This window comes from Megachile rotundata, chromosome 1 (assembly GCF_050947335.1).
Source record: "Megachile rotundata isolate GNS110a chromosome 1, iyMegRotu1, whole genome shotgun sequence".
Classification (NCBI taxonomy): Eukaryota; Metazoa; Arthropoda; class Insecta; order Hymenoptera; family Megachilidae; genus Megachile; species Megachile rotundata.
In genome coordinates this window covers 10,477,880-10,490,619 of record NC_134983.1, presented here as the reverse complement: position 1 = coordinate 10,490,619, position 12,740 = coordinate 10,477,880, and the positions used below count along the sequence as shown (strand labels likewise).

General features: G+C 36.1%; 2 protein-coding genes across 7 annotated transcripts in view; one reads left to right on the top strand and one right to left on the bottom strand.

The window, feature by feature from the left end:
- Syn (synapsin) overlaps nt 1-12,740 on the top strand; it is a 61,935-nt gene that overhangs the window by 14,805 nt on the left and 34,390 nt on the right. The gene's annotated exons all lie outside the window — the stretch shown is intronic.
- Nucleotides 1-12,740, bottom strand: part of Timp (Tissue inhibitor of metalloproteases) — a 39,953-nt gene that overhangs the window by 4,038 nt on the left and 23,175 nt on the right. The window lies entirely within an intron of this gene.

The window sequence follows — 12,740 nt, the reverse complement described above, 5'->3', positions numbered from 1 at the left end:
GATGAGGAATTTGGTCGGGACAGACAACACGTTATTACGGAAGCGTTCCAACCCGTCCTAGTTTATCGATGTCAGCTGGACCAGATCTAAACATAGATGCAAAACGGTAACCAAAGTCGAACGCGGTCCAGAAACATTCGTGAGTTGTCTGAAAGATAGTTATCGATGCGCTTTCGTGAACTGCGAGAATAGATCGGACAGCTAGAAACTAGGTGTTTAGGACCAAGTCGACAGTCACAAGAAAATCAACGGATTCCATCAGCTACACTTCATGTACTATTTTATGCGTGCAGCGATATCAATATCTTGTTTGCGCTCAATGATAAATAATACTTTTTTCTTGTTTGAACTCCTAATAAGTTTTACCTAACAACATTTATCTTATTTAATTTAATGTAGATTATTCAAATCTATCCTTCTTCTAACCTATCGTAACTTCCTAACTTTATCTTTGCAGTTTATTTTATCTTTTAACTTCGAATCCAACGTAACGCGATTCGCAATCTCGTTATCCAAGTTCACTCTTGTTTAAACTTCAAATCACTGATACACAACTTCTTTCAAGTTTATTTAATCATATTTAAACTTTCTACCTTACGTTCTATACCTAACTAGACCCGATGCATCTTATCATTCAAGTTCATGCTTCACCTTTAAATATAGCCTACTCTCAAACAAAAATAACTGATTTTGAATGATAATGTTATCTACCAGATAAGCTTGAATAAAATTAAATTAATAATAAAGATAAATATTTAGCTATCGTTCGCCTTCAGTTATCTTAATGACATTACCGATACTTATCGATAACCCTATTGATAGCAGTATCTCTACATTATACCTGCTACTATATTTTCGAAACAAAAGAGGAAGATATATCGATCAATCCCATAAGGCGCTCAACCTGAAATAGACCACCTGATTAACTTTCACAGGTTAATTGTTTACATGGAAATGCAGATTCTCTTATAAATATGGTAATGTGACCTTCGACTATTCATTCTTCGTTTACGCAACTTTTCATTTGTAATTTGCAAATTATAAACGTAAATTACAGAACTCGAAATATATTTTCGGTGAACGTTTATCTTTTTAATTCTCGAGTTGCTAAAAGACTAGTGCTCTCAAAGTTAATTTTGTGGAAAAATTGTTCAAGGATAATTGTAAAAATACTAATCGGAGATGGCAATAAAATTGAAAAAGAAATCGATCGAGACCGGGTTGAATCCCTTCGAGTCGCCACGGTTAACATTTGACTTTTTAATTCTCGAGTTGCTAAAAGAGCAGTGCTCTCAAAATTGATTCTTTAGTGGAAAAATTGTTCAAGGACAATTGTAAAAATACTAATTGGAGAAGGTAATAAAATTGAAAGGGAAATCGTTCGAGAACGGGTTCAATCCCTTCGAGTCGCCACGGTTAACATTTGACTTTTTAATTTTCGAGTTGCTAAAAGACCAGCGCTCTCAAAGTTGATTCCTTCGTTGAAAAATTGTTCAAGGACAATTGTAAAAATACTAATTGGAGACAGCAATAAAATTGAAAAAGAAATCGATCGAGAACGGGTTCAATCCCTTCGAGTCGCCACGGTTATTAACATCCATTCCACTGGAAGTAGCTAAGGCTCGTTGTTAAGCGAGGATTGGCCAATAAATTTTTCGAAACGATCGCGGAACGAAGGTTTATCGTCAGCCTCGCGAAGGGTTCAACAGGGAAGCATAAATTCGACGCAAGCTTAAACGATGATCACCGGGTGCACCTACGAATTCAACAGTCGTTCACAAACACTTGTATGTCGTAAATGCACTTGCGTTCGTCGGTGACATTGCGCGTTACACTTCGCGGCCAAGCGTTTCCAAGCGTGATGTATTGTCAACGATATGCACAGACGTGCCTTTATCGTGGTTGCCCGAGCACATTAACGATACGTTGTCCGATCGTTTAGCATGTACAACGCGTTCCGAACAGCTTCAATCGCAATAATGTACACATCAACATTGTTACTGTGCAAACACGTTGCAATCACTTCTGCTGAGATCGTATAAATTGTTGGACAGACATTAACACCGGGACTACTGACTGGTAATCGAGAACCTTGCTAGCTAAATGGGTGCAGCTCCATTTCTTATCAACGTCGAGCTAATTAGAAAATTATTGCGACTCGAGAGTATTCTATTGATATGTTGAAGATGGGATGATAAGTTCTTAGTTCTATTTTGGGAGAATTTTTTAGGAAGCTTGAAAAGGGGTTGGTTTGAGGTTTTGAGTTTGGGATTTTGGGGATTTGAATATTTGGATTCCGGGGTTTCGAGGTTTTAGAATTTGGGGAATTTGGAATTTGAGTGTTTGAAGATTTGGGAGTTGGGAAATTTAGGGACTTGGAGATTGAAGTGGAGAATTTGGGGGTTTGGGAATTGGTGAGTTGGAGAATTCGGAGTTTGGAATTTGGGAAGTTGGGACCTGGTGAATTGATTGATTTGGTTTTGGAATTGGCGAGTTGGAGAATTTGGGGGTTTAAGAATTGGCGAGTTGAAGAATTTGAGGGTTTAGGAATTGGTGAATTGAAGACTTTGGGGGTTTAGGAATCGGTGAGTTGGAGAATTCGGAGTTTGGAATTTGTGAGCTTAGGACTTGGTAAATTTGGGGATTTAGAAATTGTTGACTTGTCGAATTTGGTGATTTAGAAATCGCTGAATTACAGAATTCAGAAACATAGAAATCATTAATTTGGAGAACTGGCAATTTAGAAATGGCTGATTTTAGAAATCTGACAATTAAAAAATTCAAGAATTTGGAAATTTAGGAGATACAACGTTTAATGATCTACGGATCGAATTACTAAACTCAACAATTCATAAATTGTCTTTTTACCCCAACAATGTTCAGACCAACCTTTGTCCACTCACTCCACAATTCTGTCGACCAAAAGCAACAGACAAAGTGCATAAAAAAAATAGAAGGAAAGGTAAAAGGTCGATGTAATTGTGCCCAGGAATTTCCACAGTGTACAATGTCCACACCCAGATGATCCCAACGATATTCTCACCGAACGTTCATTCGATGCACTTCATGCATCATCATGCAAAACGGATTGATTGGCCTGCTGATGTCATAGTCAGCTACGCACCACCTCGCATTATTTTTATTTCCGTCCTCAATAATAAACACATCGATGGCCCGTGAACGGCGGATCCACACCTCGTGACACATCCCTATGACGATTTCCCGCGGTTCCATGTGATTCGTCATGCAGGATTTCGCCGGATATCGAGTATTACGTTCATCACCCGGTTCCCTCCGGTCTGTTGAGTGCTTTCTAACTCAATAGCATTAACGGAACCAAGAATAAAATTCCTTACAGCAGCAATGGAGTCAAGTGATGTCTTCCCCTCGCTGATTGGATCGGGTCACGACCCTTGTATGGTGGTGGAGCTATGATTTCTCAACACCTGCTGATATAAGCGAAAGCTAAGGTGCGGCGGAGCGGCATTAGGCCAAAAATGCTCAACTTGACAATAAAATTACGTTCATCACCATCCATTCTTTCTTATTCCTCTCAACTTGCATTCAATATTAGGTTTACGAACTGCATCAAAATGGCGGGTCTTCTTTACTTTTAAAATTGTAAAGATAAATGCATCTTGAATGTATAAAATTATTTAGTTATTTTTACAGTCAGTTTCTACAGAAATTGTACAGTCATTTGTATGAAAGTTTTGTTGACATGAAAAGTAATTGTATAAGTTAATTTATGTTTCATCCTCTTTATATTTATCGTATTTTATTTTTAATATAGAAATAACTGCACATTGAATGTTTTTACGTAGAGTTTTAATCTATTGATTTGTTGTGAAAGGAATATGGTACGCCACTGAAAACGGTTTCGATTTACTGTCGTTAAGAGGTTGTTTACAGCATCCTGTGCTACTTTGTGAGGTTAAGGTATTCAGAGCGTCTCGCACCATACAACGCGATAATTTTATTTTAATACATGAAAACATCACAGGGATGAAATTGATTTCGAGGAATATTATTAAAATTTGTTCTCAAAGTTACATTTTCCAAGAATTAAAGTCTATTTTTATTTAAATGGGATTTGTATCACTTGTGAATAAATTTACTTCCTCGAAATTTGCACGCTCGTTTTATCTAGTCCCATTACAATCAAAATGGCGAATTATCTAACCTACTTCTGTATGCAAATACTGCCATTGTATAAAACTAGTCTATCCTTGGAAACAAAAACAAACGGACATATAAATTCCCTTTTCATGGAGGATAGAAAATTTGCACTTTTAATATAAATAAATGCGTGTTCCTGTATGAGGTTAAATGTTTGTTTTGTAAACACTTGTATGTAGATCTGGATCAAGTTTAAGAAAAAGCTGAAATGTAGAACATGGTGGGCGTCAAGGTGACGCATAAAAATTCCATTGAGCACTCTGCAGTACATTTTATAAACATTTCTTTTACAAACTAGATTGCAGTCTGTCGAAATAGCAAAATTCATAAACATATTCTCTTTGAAGAAAAAAAATGTTCATGTTGAAACTTTTCAAAACTTCACTTCGAAGAAAAAAATTATGTTCATGTTAATTTGAAACTTTTCCGAACTTCAAACAGCAATTTCTAAATTTTCGTTTTATTTAAAATATTATGAACGAAGATAGTATTCAGAGCTATTTATTTACAAGGTAATAATACAAATTATAGTAAAATAAATAAAAGTATCACCAAGATGTTGGAAATTTTTGACCCAAGACCAGTGTCTTTAAACACGATATTAACGATCGGAGTTCACAATGAAAATGTTAATACAAAAGCCGGCGAAATTCGGTCAGTACGCTGTAAATCGTGAAGGAAGGACATTAAGGTGTTCCCCGTTTTATTGCAGTCGAATAAGGACCCATTATCGTCGGAGGTTCACAAAACGAGCAATCGTATGCGGGTTACAACCAGCGTACAATGTACAACGTTATTTACGATCGATAATTCTCGTACAGAACCAAGATTTGTGATTGCAAAGATGCAAATGAGCACACAAGGCTACACCAATTAACCTTAAACTCCGAATAAAATTATACGAACATAAACGAGCGTCAGGCCGTGTATTCGCGTTGCACCTCGTACTTATGGTAATCCAGAAGCAAGGGTAGCGCGATATTATAACTCTCGCGTACCTAATAGAAGTGTATACGATTCCCGCGATAATTCACCTGTAACGTCATCGTAAATGACGAATCATCACGTGTTAATGCGAGAAAACTTGTTTGACATGTTTGACAATGTGTATACGAGGTGCACGTTAGGGTGGAATGTGGATTTCTTATGGGAGAGGTGAAGTGGGGATGTGGGGGAAAATTTTGGGAATTTTAGGATTCGGAGATTGGGAATTTAGAATTTAGGCAATTTAGCAGTTTGGGGGTTTTAGAAATTTGAGAATGTAATTAGGGAATTTAGGGAATTGAGAAATTGGGAAATTGGGGAATTAGGGATTTGGGAGATTGGAAACTTGGGAAGTTTAGGGATTTGAGAGATTGGAAATTTGGGGTTTTAGAAATTAAGAAAAGAGACTTGGACGTAGGAGCTCTAGCACTTCAGAAATTTGGGAATTCGAAATCTTGCAAATCTACTAATTTAAGTGATTGAAAACCTAAAAATGTTGAAATATAAGAATTAAATTATTCCAAAAACTTGATACCTACATTCCAGAAATTTGTGCGTTTACAAATTGCCCAAAAAAGAAAACCCTTATATCCCAAAGCCTATCAAAATAACTTCTAAGGCCCTATACACCTTAAGAAATGTTGAGATGTACCTAAACCCCAGAGAAAGTCTCAAACGACTTCCGCACACCTTTCACGCTTCCTTTTATCCCAGAAGCTTGCATTACACTCCGATGTACCTACAATTACCTTTTTGCGTTCACAGCTCGTTTACACGTTCTTGCAAGAGGAAATAAAGTTTCGCGATTCAAAGTCATCCGGTAAACGACAGCGTGAATGAGGCTGAAGTGTTCTTGGGACCCGTTTCACCATGAAAGAGTACTCTCGAAGAGTGGTGAACAACATATTGTGTAATCATTCTAACGGCCATTGATTCACGGCTCCTTATTGAGCACCGTGGAAACATTGAATTCGCGCTCGGCTCTCGTTCATGCGATCCGTGACTTTACGCAACAACATAAACGCGAGGCGACAATTTATCGCGCGAAAGGATCGTTCGCGCGTCTTCTTGTAACGTTTATCGCTTTCGAATGTCTTCATTAACGCGGCATCGAAATGATGTTGTTCGGCTCTCAACCTGAACGGTGTATTCCTTATCTCGGGAGTTTTTCACTGACTCGGATAGGTGTTTGATATGAGAATTGAGAGACGTATTGCATGGAGTTTGATAAGATTCACTTTTACAAGTATTGTATATGTTGTTGATTCGAGAAAGTTTTATTTTTTTATGATCAGAGGAGAAATATGTTCTCGTAATTTAATAGTGAACACAGTAGTGTGTTTTGAAGGTAAAGATAAATATTTTTTTTACATCAAAAGAAGAATTATTACATTCTTGCAATTTAACCCTAAACACATTAGTATGGAAATTAAAGATAAAGTAGAAAATTGAATAAACAAACGGTTAATCATTGAATATACACATTCTTTACCTCAATAAAAATGAACACAAGTTTCAAGAAAATTTTGTAATTTAAAATAAGGAGCTTGTGAACAGGAACTAATTGTTTTGAAGAGTAGTGTATACTGAAGACAATGTCGATAAAGTGCAGTTTTCATAATTGTAGCGAAACTAATACGTCTAGCAAAGTTAGGTTTGACCAGCTACATCTACTTTCTCCAACCTCACGCTTTCATTGTGGCTTTCGTTAGACTTTCAGACTCGCCGCCATACAAGTGGTTCTGCTTCTTGTTCTTGATAATTTCTATTTCTGTTCTAATCATGTATGTTGTTATGGTCGCAAACTCTGTTATACCTAACATATTGATACCTCGTTCAATGTTGTAACCTCGACGTACAACATTGTTACAATGCTGTTTATTTTTAGAAGTCGATATAATGAGGCAAAGAATATAAATAAAACATTTGATACAAATATTGTTGTAGATTATAAAAATATTATGTGAGCATCATTATAGATCATATAAACAAATATGGACGGTATAAATATTATGTGGACATTGTTATAAATCATTTACAATAATATTTATATACCACTTATGTGATTTATAAATATTGTTATAAATATTGTTATAAACCACATAAATGATACATAAATATTATTGTAAAAGGTGCAAACATTACACAAATATTATTATACATCACATAAATATAATTGTCCAAAAAAATATTAGCATAAAAAATTACATACCTCAGAGTATCAAAGTCAAAAATTAAAAATCGCAAATTCATTGAATTCGACACAAAGAGCACGAGAAGATAAATGGTTCCACAAAATCCAATTCAGTGACAATTCATAAACTTTCTTCGTTAAAACCTCAAACTACGGGTTATTTCACCCCAAATATTTGACCACGTACAATTACCCCACGATAATTGAATAATCGAACAACCAGGCAGCTTTACCGAGCAATAAAAGCGGTTTAAACAGGTGATCCTCTAATTGCTTGGAACAACACTGACCGAAGAAAATTTCCAAGCATCGAAGTGCCTAGTTTTACGCGTTGTCACGATGCGGAAACATCCGAGGAATTTCTTTCGAAGCAATAGCAATCGAATAACCACGCTCACGGACATTCTTGAAATTGTTAGTCCAGCACTGTGGGCGAATTTACGCGTCTGTTAGAACGCGTTCTCAGCGCGTTCTTAAGCTGGTGTATTACATTGCAACAGATAACAACGGCTCGTGTGAACGATTTCGAATCGAGGAACTCGACTGCTACTAGTTTGCTCGTTAACCTTAATGTTGACGCATAAATAGCTAGTTAATATTAATATATAGCTGTTTGACCTAATTAGGGAGGCTTTATGTAGGAATCTAGGAATGTGGGATTCTAAGAATGTGAGGATCTTAGAGATTTGAGTGTAGTAGGGATATGAAGATGTAGGAACCTAGGGAGATAGGGATTTGGGAAGGGTCTGGAAATATAGGTTTCTGGGAGTTCTCTAATTCGTGAATTCAGAGGTCTGAGAGTGTACAGATCTGAAGGTATTGAGACATGGAGATTTATGAATTTTGGGATTTGGGAGATTTGTACAGCTGAGAATTTGGTGATTTAGAGATTTGGGGATCTAAACATCTGAAGATGCAGAGGTCTGAAGCTCTAGGGATTTGGAGGTTTAGAAGATTCGGGACTTTAGAGGTTTGGGGGTTTAGAAGATTTGCAAGATTTAGGAAATTAGAAAATCCAGAGGTTTGGGGGTTTAGAAGAGTTTGAAGTCTAGAATATGGGGATTTAGGGATTCAAGGGTGTAGAGATCTGAAGCTCTAAGCATTTGTGGATTTAGAAGATTAAGAAATCTAGCGATTTGGGGAGTTACGAGATTTGGATAGCTAGTGATCTGAGGAACTAGTGATTAGGGGATCTAAGGATCTGAAGATGCAGAGATCTGAAGCTCTAGTGATGTGGAGGTTTAGAAGATTCGGAATTTTAGAGGTTTTGGAGTTTAGAAGATTTGCAAGATTTAGCAAATTAGGAAATCTAGAGGATTGGGAGTTTAGAAGATTTGGAAGTCTAGGATATGGGGATCTAGGGATTCAATGGTGTAGAGATCTGGATAGCTAGTGATCTGAGGAACTAGTGATTAGGGGATCTAAAGATCTGAAAATGCAGAGATCTGAAGCTCGAGAGATTGGAGGTTTAGAAGACCTATAAACCTAGCAGCTTCGAAATTTATACGATCTGAAGGAGATTTGGGTATGTACAAATCTAAAGATGTAAGGATCCAAACCTGTAGGGATTTGTGAATTTAGGAGATTAGGAAATCTAGCGATTTTTGGATGTAAGATCTGGAGATCAAGTAATGTTAGGATCTAAAAAACCTTAAGGTATAAAGATTGGACGCACCTCAAATTAGGAGATAAATAAACCTGAGGATTTAGTAGAGAGGATATATGAATGTATATAAAATAAGGATATTCAAATTTGAAAACAAAGGCATGAATCTAAAACATAGGAATCCCTGAACTGTCCAGGGATATGGAAATCAAGAAACCTTGAAATACCCAAGAAACAAGAGATAAGAGTGGACATAATTCAAAGGCCGAAATTGTTATCGAAAATGAAGATCGTGCACGAGTCGAAAAAGTATAAGAGGCGTGGAACAAAACCTGTTCAATTAACATTTTCTTACCGTATCGCCGCGAAAAAGAATCAACGATGACAGCGTGGAATACACGAATATTATTTATTATCCAGCAAGGAAGGAACGATCGACCGTCTCGAAACCATAAAAACATCTATAAATTATGCTTCTTAGAGATTTATAAGTGGAAGATGGGCGGTATAAAACTGCTGAAAGATTCATTGAGATATCTAGCACGGTTGTCGGTTTAAAATAAATTGAACCCCCATGGAAAAAGGATAGAGCTTGTCTTTTTAATGAAAATCGAAGAAACCGATGTCGAATTAAATGATCGATCGTTCTTACGATCATCGGAGAGTAATTAATTGTTACCAGTTGGAACTTTCAAACTTCCGTTTCAGTTTTCGAAGTGTAATTAATAAAGGAAAATAACTTTACGTTATCCTGGATTACCGATAACAGCGTTTCTTAGTACTCTCGCAAACCCTCCATGTTTCTCTTCGATAAAATAAATAACCCGCCATCTGATTCTCTTCACTTTGCAGGAATTTCATACGCGTTTATAGACTCGATAAATAAAGAATGCTTCGAGTAAAACGTCAAATAAAATATTCGAACACCGTTGTATCTGGGTGACGCAGATTTGAACGACCATTAAAAAATCGCAGCAATCTTTCGAGATAAGATTAGACTTCATTGAAGGAATTTCATTGAAGAGTTCGCGACACAAAATAAATCTCCATATAACGTCGATTACGTAGTATTTCATTGAGGAGTATTTTCGTCGTCGCCAATTTGCATATTCATTAATCGCCGCAAGAAAAATACGGTTCGATCGAATTTTCTGAATGAAACAGGATACGTCGATTACGTTCTCTTCACCGTGTCATCGTACCGGTTTAATGGCGGCGCATCATTTTCGCCTAACTCGGACACTGTAACGAGAAAAGATCTTGATTGAATGTAAATAGTTCTCACATTGAATCGTGACGGTTCGAAAGGGGGCAGGAAATTGGTGCGATGTAATTTCCATGCACGCTTAACGGGAGCGAAGACGCGCCGTTTGTGTGGCTAGCAATTAGCATCTCTCACAATCAGCTCGAGCTAAATGACCCGCAGAGCTTTTGATGCGGACTTTAACAACCGCGTTCGCTAATGACTTGAGCGATCAGTGTTAGAATTTACGTATCGTATCGGTGTAAATATTAGTTTTCGAGTAACGATGAAAAACGTTTAATCGTCGTGAGGAAATATTTGCAACCCGATGATCGCTGCGGTGAATGTCGTAACTCGTAATTATTAATACTCGGGTAAATTTTATATTCCTAATGGCTTGAACACAAAATGTTGCGAAACGTTTAGTCAGCATTAAACGTTAAATAGATTATCGTAGAGCTTGTGACATGGATTGATAAAATATATAAAAACTGTTGCGTAAACAAAATCAAAGGTTAGCTGGAAGTATCACCTTCAAGGTTCGCGTTTCAGTTCTGCGACGCATTTCTGACTTCCTTTTTTATTCTACGAAGTGCATCATGATATTAGATCTAATGTAAAGAAAGAAATTGTGTGATTAACTAAACCATTTCTAGTTATTACGAACAAGGAGATAAGAGTATCGGTGTTTTAGCAATCGTATCGCGATAGGTCAAGTATGTGGACAATAAATCATTGTTTACAAAACTGCCTCGGATTATGTCATTGGTATTATTCATATGGAAGATTTTGATCTTTTGCTGCAAGTTTTGTTTCATAAAATACTAACATTTTTGAAATCGATAATAGTAAAAATACTGTTGACAAAATCTTATTAAAAAGAAGAATAATCTTCTAATCTTCTAATTTTATAATCTTATAATCTTCATTGTAAGATTATTACAAGATTATAAAATTGCCCTGAAAGTTCCAATATCAACACGTTTAAACGAAAAATTCTTTATTTTCATATTAGCAATTTTTAAAGAATGTATATGTAAAAATTTATGATTGTTGAAGATATTTATGCAGACGAGTTTAAATAGCTTTAACTTTTTAGTTTCAAAGAATTTTATAAAAAATTTTCCTGTTGACATTTAACTTTTTTATCTGAAACAGAAGGAATGCAACCGAATGCAAGTATTTGTTTAACATTCTCGTACATCGCAATTTACAACGATTAATTCGCTACATTATACTTTGTGTATTCATTTAAAACATTTGTACTGTCTGACAAAATATAAAATGTACTGAGTTTATTTTTTGAACGCAAGAATGTGTGCTACGATCAATTCGGATCAATTGATTAGATCAATGGTGTGTCAACTTTGACTTACGAATAATCGATCTGCAGATAATCGATTTGTTTCTGCACGGACAGAAAGCAAATATAAAAACATTTTGTTATGTTTATAAAATGTTTATAATGTTTATAAAAACATTCGGACGAAAATATAAAGTCTACACACATCGAGAAACGAGATTTTGTAGTTTTCCTCGTCCACAGTCGAATCGTTGTATACAACGTTCTAAATCCACGTCGTATACGCAGTTGTCCGGACAAGTATTAATTATACGTTCGATCAATCAGGGAACGATTGAATGAAAGAGCGCGAATCGCGAGTGATTTTGAATCATCGCCAGAAGATAAATCGATGACGCGAATCGTGGGGAAACGATGTACATTTTCCGAGCCATTTGAGACAAACAGCGTTCCATTAATGGGACAATTTAATAAACGGTCATTTCGACAGCGAAACTACCGTGCTAGCTGAACGACGTCATCGTGTTTTGCCAAGTGGTAGAAAATTATCTCTTATCGATGTTATCCAACGTCTGTTTGAGAAGACTACCTTTTTTCGCTGTTTGACATCACTGAATCATCGTTTTCAATTGCAAATAATTCTCTTGTACTCATTCTGAGAACTTTTCCGTTAGTTCGAATACTGGGAATAACCGGAGACAGGGATGATAACAGAGTTTGCGAGGCCATGGGCAAAAATTATTGAGAAAATAAATTATTAGAAATTATTGAGAAGAGTGTACTATATACATATTGTGCAAGTGTACTATATTAGCTTTAGTACTGGAAATACAATTACAGATTTACAATTTTTGAAATTTATGAATTTAGAGATTGGGGAACCTGAGAATTCTGAAAATTCAAGATATTCAAGTTTCTGAAGTAACAAGCTTGGTAATTTCTTATCAAGAATTTGACAGCCAGGGCCATATAGCGAGACTCGACAGTAATACTGCGTGATCCATAACAATCACACAAATTATTTTATTTTCATAAAATGTAAAAATTTCTTAGAACATATTTAGATCAGAAAAGAAGCTGTAACTCGGAGAAAGGATATTGCAATGCTTCCTAGAAATAAATTTTTCTTTTTGCTTATCAAGCATGACGTACGTCTGAAAACAAACATTACTATCTGATACTCTTCCGCTTCCACAACTTGTATAGAAAGTATACGCTTATGAAAATGAAC